Source organism: Pseudophryne corroboree, chromosome 7 (assembly GCF_028390025.1).
Source record: "Pseudophryne corroboree isolate aPseCor3 chromosome 7, aPseCor3.hap2, whole genome shotgun sequence".
Lineage (NCBI taxonomy): Eukaryota > Metazoa > Chordata > Amphibia > Anura > Myobatrachidae > Pseudophryne > Pseudophryne corroboree.
Window position 1 is genome coordinate 433,293,406 of NC_086450.1, and position 13,517 is coordinate 433,306,922.

Sequence of the window (13,517 nt, forward strand, 5' to 3'; positions counted from 1 at the left end):
GCGGCGACGCGCGGCTCCTTATATAGAATCCGAGTCTCGCGATAGAATCCGAGCCTCGCGAGAATCCGACAGCGTCATGATGACGTTCGGGCGCGCTCGGGTTAACCGAGCAAGGCGGGAAGATCCGAGTCGCTCGGACCCGTGGAAAAAAAAGTGAAGTTCGTGCGGGTTCGGATTCAAAGAAACCGAACCCGCTCATCTCTAGCGGACACACGTGTCTTTGTAATAGCCCTGGCTCAGTTCTGCGGTGGCTGAGAGGGTATCCAAAAGCCCTGGTTAAAATCTATGGTGGCGGTGCTGATGCCCAGTGTCCCTGGCTCAAACCTGCCGTGGTTGTGAGGGTGCCCAGTACCTTCCCTAGTTGCCAGCTGGATGTTGTGGTCCCTGGCTCACACAGTATCCTTGTAGTCTCATCTAGATGCGCCCGCACGGCAGCTGCCTGTGCGTAGTAGGCCTCTGTGGAAGCGATCACTACCTGGCTGTCTCCAATCCCGGGTCATGCTAGTGTGGCCGCTATGCATTGCCGCACTCAGCTCTGACCCCTTGTCCCGCTCCGGGAACACCGCCGCCGCGTCACTCCTGGTCCGTGCCAAGTGTGGTCACTGGCTCTCTTGCGTGCTCTCCACACTGCAGCTGCTGCTCCTTCCTGCCGCACTCAGCACACTCTCCTCACTCAGGTCAGGGGTTATCAACACAGCGGGCTTCTTCTCTTCCTGCTTTACAGAGCTGAGTCTGCCTTCCCTGGGTCTTAGTGCCCCTCGTGTTCCATTAATCCTGTGATATCAGGATCTTGAATAGTCTGAGGGAATCTCTGAGGTCTCTAGGGCAATCTTGCAGGAGTCCCTGCTGGGACTGGGGTACCACAGACCAAAGCTGCATCACACAATTATTTGCAAGCGGCACATGCAACGCTGCTGACATAGGCAACTTAGAAATGCTACGAGTGATCCTTAGGTGGAAGCATCTTAGTCGGACGCATCTTAGTTGGTTGTTCCTCACCGAAGGCTGAATTGACGTTACTGGGTGGCACCTTGGCAGCAGTAGAGTGTTTGTACTTAACATAAGCATGTCATGGGGATGTAGGCAGAGTAGAGATGTATTCTGAGTTGAGCATAGTTTCATTTGGATCTTCCATACCAAGCACGGGGTAGGGGTAAGTGCCATTACTAGAGACAACGCCTGCTTGTGGTGGTGGTGCTGTTGCATAGATGTGTCTGACTCAGAATACAGGTGGATATTCGCATAGGACTTCCGAACTTTGGTGGCGGATAGAATTACGACACCATTACATGCGCCTCTCTCTGTGATAAGTGTGGTGAGGCCGTTTCTACACATTTCCAACAACTGCGCTTTTCAAGTACAGGAACTTGTAGAATGTTCTCTCATGTTCTCATGTTGTGGATTAAGAACAAAGGGGCAGATGTATTAACCTGGAGATGACATAAGGAAGTGATAAACCAGTGATATGTGCAAGGTGATAAAGGCACCAGCCAATCAATTCCAATATGTAAATTAACAGTTAGGAGCTGATTGGCTGGTGCCTTTATCACCTTGTACTTATCACTGGTTTATCACTTCCTTATGCCTTCTCCAGGTTAATACATCTGCCCCAAAAGCCAACCCTGCCTAGCCAGATCATCCATTAGGTAAAGTAGCCTCCCTCCTATGGCCCATGGAACACTGAGTAGCCCAGATTTCCCTAACCTAGGGAAGGGGGGCTCACCAAGAGGGCTCTGGAAGACAACAGACAGGTATGATTTACAGGAGCACAGTTGGCTGCACTTAAGTCCCCGCTGATCACTTCTCAGGCAACATGTAGCCACTGCAAACCAGGTACTTATGCAGTGCAGCTTCGCCTCTTTAAATGGCCACCTCAGCACTCCGCTGACCATTGGGGAGTCCAGCTAATTTCCATCTCTCTCTCTCCCGACTCTCTCCCATCTCTGTCTCCTATCTCTGTCCTCTCTGTCACTCTCTCACCCCTCTCCCTCTATCTCTATCCCCGATCCCTCTCCTCTCTCCCATCTCTCTCTCTTCCCCTTTTCTTCCCTGTGGGGCAGCATAATGTTAATGAGGGCTCCACTGTGCAGTGTAATGGGAATAAGCAGGGCTGCCATCAGAAATTGTGGGGCCCGGGACTGGCAAAATAGGAAGAACCCCCCCCCCCCCCCCCCCAAAAAAAAAAATTCCTAAAACGGGAGGGACATTTTCACTCAGTAGCAGGCAGCAGCGGGCGTCGGGCTTCAGGGGCGGACTGGGGTGGAAAACCAGCCCGGGAAAGTTCTGGGAGCAGCCCTAAATGTGGGTTGGATCTTTGGAGGGGGCGGCATCTTATGCATATATGCACACACTATATATATATATATATATATATATATTTATTGTTCAGTAGAAATAAGGCGGCACTCTGGAGACTTGAATCAGTGTAAAATGGTAGTGTATTAAATCAAACCCTGGCCAGGGCACATTAACTCTTTGCTGCTTTTACATTATTCAGGACACTGCCAAAATGCCCAGCTAAACTGCTGGTACCTGAAACACAGCACAGGATCCCAAACGACACTCAGCAGGGTGACTGAGGTGTAATGACATCCGGGAGTTGGGAGGACCGTCTTTTTCCTTCTAGTGGTTGTTCAGCCTCAGCGGTGCCAGCTGCTGATTGGCTGGCTCCGCCGTCAGCCATCAAAAAGTGAGAGGGCTGTATATGGTGGCAGCTGATTGGCTGCAACTGCTGTCATGCAGGCCAGCATGGGCGGGAGGAACGACTATTGACCGGCTGTCCTGCAGAGCAGAGCTGTCAGCCGTCACTGGGAAGTTAAGGGGCCCGACCGTGAGATACACGCTGCGCTTTCACCGCACTTTACATGCACTGATCAGGTGAACAAGCTCCTCCCAGCATAACGCGCGTCACTTCCGGTCCAGCGCCCGACTTCCGGGATCTCCATAACGGAGCTCCGGCGGGCGGACTCCTCTCCAAGCACTCACACTACAGGTATTCAAACCCGCTCTCTGTTGCTTCCACCAGCTCTCCCCACAGGTTTTCAACCCCCAGTTTCTACCCTCATTACATCACGATAGCGGGGATTATTTCACCCTCTTTGTGCATGCGCACTGACAGGGTGTTGTCCTTACAGCAATAGCTCCTGCAACTATAGCACCGGCTGTCCTCTCCCCAGACAATGTACACATATATATATAGAATTTTGTGCAAATAGGGGGTAATTCCAAGTTGATCGCAGCAGGAAATTTTTTAGCAGTTGGGCAAAACCATGTGCACTGCAGGGGGCGGGGGGGGGGGGGGCAGATATAACATTTGCAGAAAGAGTTAGATTTGGGTGGGTTATATTGTTTCTGTGTAGGGTAAATACTGGCTGCCTTATTGTTACACTGCAAATTAGATTGCAGATTGAACACACCACACCTAAATCTAACTCTCTCTGCACATGTTAAATCTGCCTCCCCTGCAGTGCAAATGGTTTTGCCCAACTGCTAAAAAATTTCCTGCTGCGATCAACTTGGAATTACCCCCATAGTCATTACAAGGAGATCATTCACTAGGTGCCAATCAGTGCATAAAATCATAATCTGAACATAGCACACAGCTATGTCAGGCGTTTATTAGCTTAAAAAATATCCCTGTACAAGGAGAGCTTGCCCTTCAATAACAGCATATGGTTTTCCACATAACTGCCTGTTCTCATAGATTGTGACAAGGAGGAATATATAAATTGTATCTCCCAGTAAGAGACAGACATTAATTAATGCTGATAGCAACAGGGCATACCTTTTTAAGCAGTGTGTTGATGTTTATATGTAATCACATGCCTTCTATGGAGAGAGAATTGACTGCATAGGAAAGGAAAGAGTTAAACATCCTGTGAGGGGTGGACCTAGCTGTGAGGAAAGTACGGCCTTTGGGAAAAGGGGAGGGTTAATATATATAGGGAATGCTAGGACAGTTGGCTCTCTCTTGCTGCTGAATTGCCTTCCCGCCCTACCGCCCTGTTGGTAGAGGTTCTGGCACGGAGTGCCTTGGCGTTGAATTGTTGGCTGGTTTTATCGTTGGCTATTTATTTGGCGGAAAAGAACGGCAGGTTGTAGTTTGTATTGTTAGCTGTAGTGATTTACAGTTTGGTCTGGTTTAGGTGCACTCACCTCCATCGACTTTTAGGGCCGCTCGACCACCCGTCCGGGGGCAGCGGCAGGCACCCATCAGGGTGGGTAGTCACTGTGGGGGTTGAGTTGGGCACCTATTACCGATTTGATAGTTTGTATTTAAATTAGGATAGTTTTAAATTTTAACATTTTTAAGGTTAGCGTCAGTTCAATAGAGCCGTTCTTTTTTCTGCCACCATATGCCGGCTGAATCGGCATGTTAACAAAATTTTCAATTACAGGTTTGCTAATGGTTAGGGTACAATAAATAGCTAGCAATTTTTCTGCCAAATTCAAGTCTCCGTGTCATTATTTCTTGGTATTAGAGGTAATGAATGCTTTACTTTGAATGAAGGGGTCCACCGAGTATCATTAGGAGGTTTAGCCTTAAAGAGACAGCATATGGTATTACTGTGATTTAACAATCAATTCATTCTCTGAGGGAATAATCATCTGCTGTGGTTTTGTTATACACTTGTCCCTCTATTTCGAAAGAAAAAAACTTTTCTCTATATGCGCCAGACAAATTGGGACTAACCCAAAGCAAGGCAAACTAATTTCTGTCTGGAATAGACACATAAAATCTCGCCTCCTCAGCAAAGCAATAGTTTGTGGACAATCAATGTGTGTTTTTTCTCCATGTTTTGATGCTTTCATGTCTCTTACATCTTAAAGGGACAGCATATGGTATTATTGTGATTTAATGAGTACCAGTATATCAGCCAGATGAATTCCTTCTGTCATACTATTATTAGCATTATTACTATCTTTTTCTGGTGAATGTCTTGTGTGTAAAATTTTCTCTGTTTTTTTTTTTCATGTCTCTCTATGTTTTAGAGACAACACATGCTAACTGCCTATGAATATTGAAGTTTCCCCATTTTTTGGGGCTCTCAATTGGGTAACTGACAATCTTTAACATTTACCAGAACATTAATATCAATATTCAGTTCAACAAACGGGTTCAGATGTTTATTTGCATTTCTGCCTATGTAAAATCTTTTCTGTACTTGACTTATACCTATTATTAATGTGACATATTGTCAGGGCAGACCGAGGGGAATTGGATCACCATTTCTCCAAAACCTTGCCTGCCTTTCCTTCAAAAACTCCTCCATCTTCAATACCTATTTATTTTAAGTAGAGATGAGCGCCGGAAATTTTTCGGGTTTTGTGTTTTGGTTTTGGGTTCGGTTCCGCGGCCGTGTTTTGGGTTCGACCGCGTTTTGGCAAAACCTCACCGAATTTTTTTTGTCGGATTCGGGTGTGTTTTGGATTCGGGTGTTTTTTTTTAAAAACACTAAAAAACAGCTTAAATCATAGAATTTGGGGGTCATTTTGATCCCAAAGTATTATTAACCTCAAAAACCATAATCTACACTCATTTTCAGTCTATTCTGAATACCTCACACCTCACAATATTATTTTTAGTCCTAAAATTTGCACCTAGGTCGCTGGATGACTAAGCTAAGCGACCCTAGTGGCCGACACAAACACCGGGCCCATCTAGGAGTGGCACTGCAGTGTCACGCAGGATGTCCCTTCCAAAAAACCCTCCCCAAACAGCACATGACGCAAAGAAAAAAAGAGGCGCAATGAGGTAGCTGTGTGAGTAAGATAAGCGACCCTAGTGGCCGACACAAACACCGGGCCCATCTAGGAGTGGCACTGCAGTGTCACGCAGGATGTCCCTTCCAAAAAACCCTCCCCAAACAGCACATGACGCAAAGAAAAAAAGAGGCGCAATGAGGTAGCTGTGTGAGTAAGATAAGCGACCCTAGTAGCCGACACAAACACCGGGCCCATCTAGGAGTGGCACTGCAGTGTCACGCAGGATGGCCCTTCCAAAAAACATTCCACAAACAGCACATGACGCAAAGAAAAATTAAAGAAAAAAGAGGTGCAAGATGGAATTGTCCTTGGGCCCTCCCACCCACCCTTATGTTGTATAAACAGGACATGCACACTTTAACCAACCCATCATTTCAGTGACAGGGTCTGCCACACGACTGTGACTGAAATGACGGGTTGGTTTGGACCCCCACCAAAAAAGAAGCAATGAATCTCTCCTTGCACAAACTGGCTCTACAGAGGCAAGATGTCCACCTCATCATCATCCTCCGATATATCACCGTGTACATCCCCCTCCTCACAGATTATCAATTCGTCCCCACTGGAATCCACCATCTCAGCTCCCTGTGTACTTTGTGGAGGCAATTGCTGCTGGTCAATGTCTCCACGGAGGAATTGATTATAATTCATTTTAATGAACATCATCTTCTCCACATTTTCTGGATGTAACCTCGTACGCCGATTGCTGACAAGGTGAGCGGCGGCACTAAACACTCTTTCGGAGTACACACTTGTGGGAGGACAACTTAGGTAGAATAAAGCCAGTTTGTGCAAGGGCCTCCAAATTGCCTCTTTTTCCTGCCAGTATAAGTACGGACTGTGTGACGTGCCTACTTGGATGCGGTCACTCATATAATCCTCCACCATTCTTTCAATGTTGAGAGAATCATATGCAGTGACAGTAGACGACATGTCCGTAATCGTTGTCAGGTCCTTCAGTCCGGACCAGATGTCAGCATCAGCAGTCGCTCCAGACTGCCCTGCATCACCGCCAGCGGGTGGGCTCGGAATTCTGAGCCTTTTCCTCGCACCCCCAGTTGCGGGAGAATGTGAAGGAGGAGATGTTGACAGGTCGCGTTCCGCTTGACTTGACAATTTTCTCACCAGCAGGTCTTTCAACCCCAGCAGACTTGTGTCTGCCGGAAAGAGAGATCCAAGGTAGGCTTTAAATCTAGGATCGAGCACGGTGGCCAAAATGTAGTGCTCTGATTTCAACAGATTGACCACCCGTGAATCCTTGTTAAGCGAATTAAGGGCTCCATCCACAAGTCCCACATGCCTAGCGGAATCGCTCCGTGTTAGCTCCTCCTTCAATGTCTCCAGCTTCTTCTGCAAAAGCCTGATGAGGGGAATGACCTGACTCAGGCTGGCAGTGTCTGAACTGACTTCACGTGTGGCAAGTTCAAAGGGCATCAGAACCTTGCACAACGTTGAAATCATTCTCCACTGCGCTTGAGACAGGTGCATTCCACCTCCTATATCGTGCTCAATTGTATAGGCTTGAATGGCCTTTTGCTGCTCCTCCAACCTCTGAAGCATATAGAGGGTTGAATTCCACCTCGTTACCACTTCTTGCTTCAGATGATGGCAGGGCAGGTTCAGTAGTTTTTGGTGGTGCTCCAGTCTTCTGTACGCCGAAAGTGTCCCGCAATTCTTCTGGCCACCGACAGCATCTCTTGCACGCCCCTGTCGTTTTTTAAATAATTCTGCACCACCAAATTCAAGGTATGTGCAAAACATGGGACGTGCTGGAATTTGCCCATATTTAATGCACACACAATATTGCTGGCGTTGTCCGATGCCACAAATCCACAGGAGAGTCCAATTGGGGTAAGCCATTCCGCGATGATCTTCCTCAGTTGCCGTAAGAGGTTTTCAGCTGTGTGCGTATTCTGGAAACCGGTGATACAAAGCGTAGCCTGCCTAGGAAAGAGTTGGCGTTTGCGAGATGCTGCTACTGGTGCCGCCGCTGCTGTTCTTGCGGCGGGAGTCCATACATCTACCCAGTGGGCTGTCACAGTCATATAGTCCTGACCCTGCCCTGCTCCACTTGTCCACATGTCCGTGGTTAAGTGGACATTGGGTACAGCTGCATTTTTTAGGACACTGGTGACTCTTTTTCTGAGGTCTGTGTACATTTTCGGTATCGCCTGCCTAGAGAAATGGAACCTAGATGGTATTTGGTACCGGGGACACAGTACCTCCAACAAGTCTCTAGTTGGCTCTGCATTAATGATGGATACCGGAACCACGTTTCTCACCACCCAGGATGCCAAGGCCTCAGTTATCCGCTTTGCAGTAGGATGACTGCTGTGATATTTCATCTTCCTCGCAAAGGACTGTTGGACAGTCAATTGCTTGGTGGAAGTAGTAAAAGTGGTCTTACGACTTCCCCTCTGGGATGACCATCGACTCCCAGCAGCAACAACAGCAGCGCCAGCAGCAGTAGGCGTTACACGCAAGGATGCATCGGAGGAATCCCAGGCAGGAGAGAAATCGTCAGAATTGCCAGTGACATGGCCTGCAGGACTATTGGCATTCCTGGGGAAGGAGGAAATTGACACTGAGGGAGTTGGTGGGGTGGTTTGCGTGAGCTTGGTTACAAGAGGAAGGGATTTACTGGTCAGTGGACTGCTTCCGCTGTCACCCAAAGTTTTTGAACTTGTCACTGACTTATTATGAATGCGCTGCAGGTGACGTATAAGGGAGGATGTTCCGAGGTGGTTAACGTCCTTACCCCTACTTATTACAGCTTGACAAAGGCAACACACGGCTTGACACCTGTTGTCCGCATTTCTGTTGAAATACTTCCACACCGAAGAGCTGATTTTTTTGGTATTTTCACCAGGCATGTCAGTGGCCATATTCCTCCCACGGACAACAGGTGTCTCCCCGGGTGCCTGACTTAAACAAACCACCTCACCATCAGAATCCTCCTGGTCAATTTCCTCCCCAGCGCCAGCAACACCCATATCCTCCTCATCCTGGTGTACTTCAACACTGACATCTTCAATCTGACTATCAGGAACTGGACTGCGGGTGCTCCTTCCAGCACTTGCAGGGGGCGTGCAAATGGTGGAAGGCGCATGCTCTTCACGTCCAGTGTTGGGAAGGTCAGGCATCGCAACCAATACAATTGGAGTCGGACTCTCCTTGTGGATTTGGGATTTCGAAGAACGCACAGTTCTTTGCGGTGCTACTGCTTTTGCCAGCTTGAGTCTTTTCATTTTTCTAGCGAGAGGCTGAGTGCTTCCATCCTCATGTGAAGCTGAACCACTAGCCATGAACATAGGCCAGGGCCTCAGCCGTTCCTTGCCACTCCGTGTGGTAAATGGCATATTGGCAAGTTTACGCTTCTCCTCCGACAATTTTATTTTAGGTTTTGGAGTCCTTTTTTTACTGATATTTGGTGTTTTGGATTTGACATGCTCTGTACTATGACATTGGGCATCGGCCTTGGCAGACGACGTTGCTGGCATTTCATCGTCTCGGCCATGACTAGTGGCAGCAGCTTCAGCACGAGGTGGAAGTGGATCTTGATCTTTCCCTAATTTTGGAACCTCAACATTTTTGTTCTCCATATTTTAATAGGCACAACTAAAAGGCACCTCAGGTAAACAATGGAGATGGATGGATACTAGTATACTTATGGATGGACTGCCGAGTGCCGACACAGAGGTAGCTACAGCCGTGGACTAACGTACTGTGTCTGCTGCTAATATAGACTGGATGATAATGATATGAAATCAATATATATATGTATGTATATATAATATCACTAGTACTGCAGCCGGACAGGTAGATAATATATTTATTAGGTAATGATGACTGATGACGGACCTGCTGGACACTGTCAGCTCAGCAGCACCGCAGACTGCTACAGTAAGCTACTATACTATAGTAGTATGTACAAAGAAGAAAGAAAAAAAAAAACCACGGGTAGGTGGTATACAATTATGGATGGACTGCCGAGTGCCGACACAGAGGTAGCTACAGCCGTGGACTAACGTACTGTGTCTGCTGCTAATATAGAGTCTAGACTGGATGATAAATTATTGATAATGAGATGAAATCAATATAATATCACTAGTACTGCAGCCGGACAGGTACTATATATATTTATTATGTAATGACTGATGACGGACCTGCTGGACACTGTCAGGTCAGCAGCACCGCAGACTGCTACAGTAAGCTACTATAGTAGTATGTATAAAGAAGAATGAAAAAAAAAAAAAACCACGGGTAGGTGGTATACAATATTATATATATATATATATATTATATACAATTATATATATATATATATATATATATTAAACTGGTGGTGATTGATTATTAAACTGGTGGTCAGGTCACTCACGTTGCAACTTGCAACTAGTACTCCGAGTCCTAAGCAGACAATCACAAAATATATTATTATACTGGTGGTCAGTGTGGTCACAACAATGGCAGTGTGGCACTGACTCTGGCAGCAAAAGTGTGCACTGTACGTTATATGTACTCCTGAGTCCTGCTCTCAGACTCTAACTGCTCCCCACTGTCAGTGTCTCCCCCACAAGTCAGATAATACAATACACTTACAGTCACACTATCCAATCTATATCACTTCAGCAAGTAGTATAGTAGTATAGTAGTACTCCTCCTAATAATGCTCCCCAAAATTACTACTACTGTGTCTCTCTCGTCTCTACTGTGTCTCTCTCTTCTCTAAACGGAGAGGACGCCAGCCACGTCCTCTCCCTATGACTCTCAATGCACGTGTGAAAATGGCGGCGACGCGCGGCTCCTTATATAGAATCCGAGTCTCGCGATAGAATCCGAGCCTCGCGAGAATCCGACAGCGGGATGATGACGTTCGGGCGCGCTCGGGTTAACCGAGCAAGGCGGGAAGATCCGAGTCGCTCGGACCCGTGAAAAAAAACATGAAGTTCGGGCGGGTTCGGATTCAGAGGAACCGAACCCGCTCATCTCTAATTTTAAGTACCTTTTTCTGCCTGATTTACCTTCAAATACTTTACTATCTCCAATATCCATTCATTCTAGTATCTATGTTTTTCTCATTGGGTATTTCTATACGTCGATGGTTGTCCACCTAATTATCTACAGTCATACCATGCTGGACATGCCCGATCTCGTCTGATCTTGGAAGCCAAGCAGCATTGGGCCTGGTCAGTACCAGAAGGGGTGACCCTCTGGGAATACCGGGTACTGTAGTATCAAGGAACTTACCATACATACTTTCCGTTTATGTACCCAGGATTAATCAGCAACGCTGAACTCAAAAACCAATCACAGTACACGCGCCCTTGCTTACTCTTCTAGAAGGAGTCCATAGATGGAAACGCCGGGTCCCCTAGTGGCAAAAGCAGGATTTGCATGAGGGGGTTTACAGAACTGGGTGGAGCCAATCACGGGGGTGGGGACTGAGGTGACCCAGTATATGCTGGGTACGTAAAACTAGTGTGTGTGTGTATATATATATATATATTAGAGATGAGCGCCTGAAATTTTTCGGGTTTTGTGTTTTGGTTTTGGGTTCGGTTCCGCGGCCGTGTTTTGGGTTCGAACGCGTTTTGGCAAAACCTCACCGAATTATTTTTGTCGGATTCGGGTGTGTTTTGGATTCGGGTGTTTTTTTCCAAAAACACTAAAAAACAGCTTAAATCATAGAATTTGGGGGTCATTTTGATCCCAAAGTATTATTAACCTCAAAAACCATAATTTACACTCATTTTCAGTCTATTCTGAATACCTCACACCTCACAATATTATTTTTAGTCCTAAAATTTGCACCGAGGTCGCTGTGTGAGTAAGATAAGCGACCCTAGTGGCCGACACAAACACCGGGCCCATCTAGGAGTGGCACTGCAGTGTCACGCAGGATGTCCCTTCCAAAAAACCCTCCCCAAACAGCACATGACGCAAAGAAAAAAAGAGGCGCAATGAGGTAGCTGTGTGAGTAAGATTAGCGACCCTAGTGGCCGACACAAACACCGGGCCCATCTAGGAGTGGCACTGCAGTGTCACGCAGGATGGCCCTTCCAAAAAACCCTCCCCAAACAGCACATGACGCAAAGAAAAAAAGAGGCGCAATGAGGTAGCTGACTGTGTGAGTAAGATTAGCGACCCTAGTGGCCGACACAAACACCGGGCCCATCTAGGAGTGGCACTGCAGTGTCACGCAGGATGTCCCTTCCAAAAAAACCTCCCCAAACAGCACATGACGCAAAGAAAAAAAGAGGCGCAATGAGGTAGCTGTGTGAGTAAGATTAGCGACCCTAGTGGCCGACACAAACACCGGGCCCATCTAGGAGTGGCACTGCAGTGTCACGCAGGATGTCCCTTCCAAAAAACCCTCCCCAATCAGCACATGATGCAAAGAAAAAGAAAAGAAAAAAGAGGTGCAAGATGGAATTATCCTTGGGCCCTCCCACCCACCCTTATGTTGTATAAACAAAACAGGACATGCACACTTTAACCAACCCATCATTTCAGTGACAGGGTCTGCCACACGACTGTGACTGATATGACGGGTTGGTTTGGACCCCCCCCAAAAAAGAAGCAATTAATCTCTCCTTGCACAAACTGGCTCTACAGAGGCAAGATGTCCACCTCATCTTCACCCTCCGATATATCACCGTGTACATCCCCCTCCTCACAGATTATCAATTCGTCCCCACTGGAATCCACCATCTCAGCTCCCTGTGTACTTTGTGGAGGCAATTGCTGCTGGTCAATGTCTCCGCGGAGGAATTGATTATAATTCATTTTAATGAACATCATCTTCTCCACATTTTCTGGATGTAACCTCGTACGCCGATTGCTGACAAGGTGAGCGGCGGCACTAAACACTCTTTCGGAGTACACACTTGTGGGAGGGCAACTTAGGTAGAATAAAGCCAGTTTGTGCAAGGGCCTCCAAATTGCCTCTTTTTCCTGCCAGTATAAGTACGGACTGTGTGACGTGCCTACTTGGATGCGGTCACTCATATAATCCTCCACCATTCTATCAATGTTGAGAGAATCATATGCAGTGACAGTAGACGACATGTCCGTAATCGTTGGCAGGTCCTTCAGTCCGGACCAGATGTCAGCATCAGCAGTCGCTCCAGACTGCCCTGCATCACCGCCAGCGGGTGGGCTCGGAATTCTGAGCCTTTTCCTCGCACCCCCAGTTGCGGGAGAATGTGAAGGAGGAGATGTTGACAGGTCGCGTTCCGCTTGACTTGACAATTTTGTCACCAGCAGGTCTTTCAACCCCAGCAGACCTGTGTCTGCCGGAAAGAGAGATCCAAGGTAGGCTTTAAATCTAGGATCGAGCACGGTGGCCAAAATGTAGTGCTCTGATTTCAACAGATTGACCACCCGTGAATCCTTGTTAAGCGAATTAAGGGCTGCATCCACAAGTCCCACATGCCTAGCGGAATCGCTCCGTGTTAGCTCCTTCTTCAATGCCTCCAGCTTCTTCTGCAAAAGCCTGATGAGGGGAATGACCTGACTCAGGCTGGCAGTGTCTGAACTGACTTCACGTGTGGCAAGTTCAAAGGGCATCAGAACCTTGCACAACGTTGAAATCATTCTCCACTGCACTTGAGACAGGTGCATTCCATCTCCTATATCGTGCTCAATTGTATAGGCTTGAATGGCCTTTTGCTGCTCCTCCAACCTCTGAAGCATATAGAGGGTTGAATTCCACCTCGTTACCACTTCTTGCTTCAGATGATGGCAGG

The 13,517-nt window shown here is 47.3% G+C and overlaps 1 protein-coding gene and 1 pseudogene across 3 annotated transcripts in view; one reads left to right on the plus strand and one right to left on the minus strand.

Moving 5' to 3' along the window:
• LOC134945529 (somatostatin receptor type 5-like) overlaps nucleotides 1-13,517 on the minus strand; it is a 534,823-nt gene that overhangs the window by 223,399 nt on the left and 297,907 nt on the right. The gene's annotated exons all lie outside the window — the stretch shown is intronic.
• On the plus strand, nucleotides 10,886-11,004 carry LOC134946169 (5S ribosomal RNA; annotated as a pseudogene).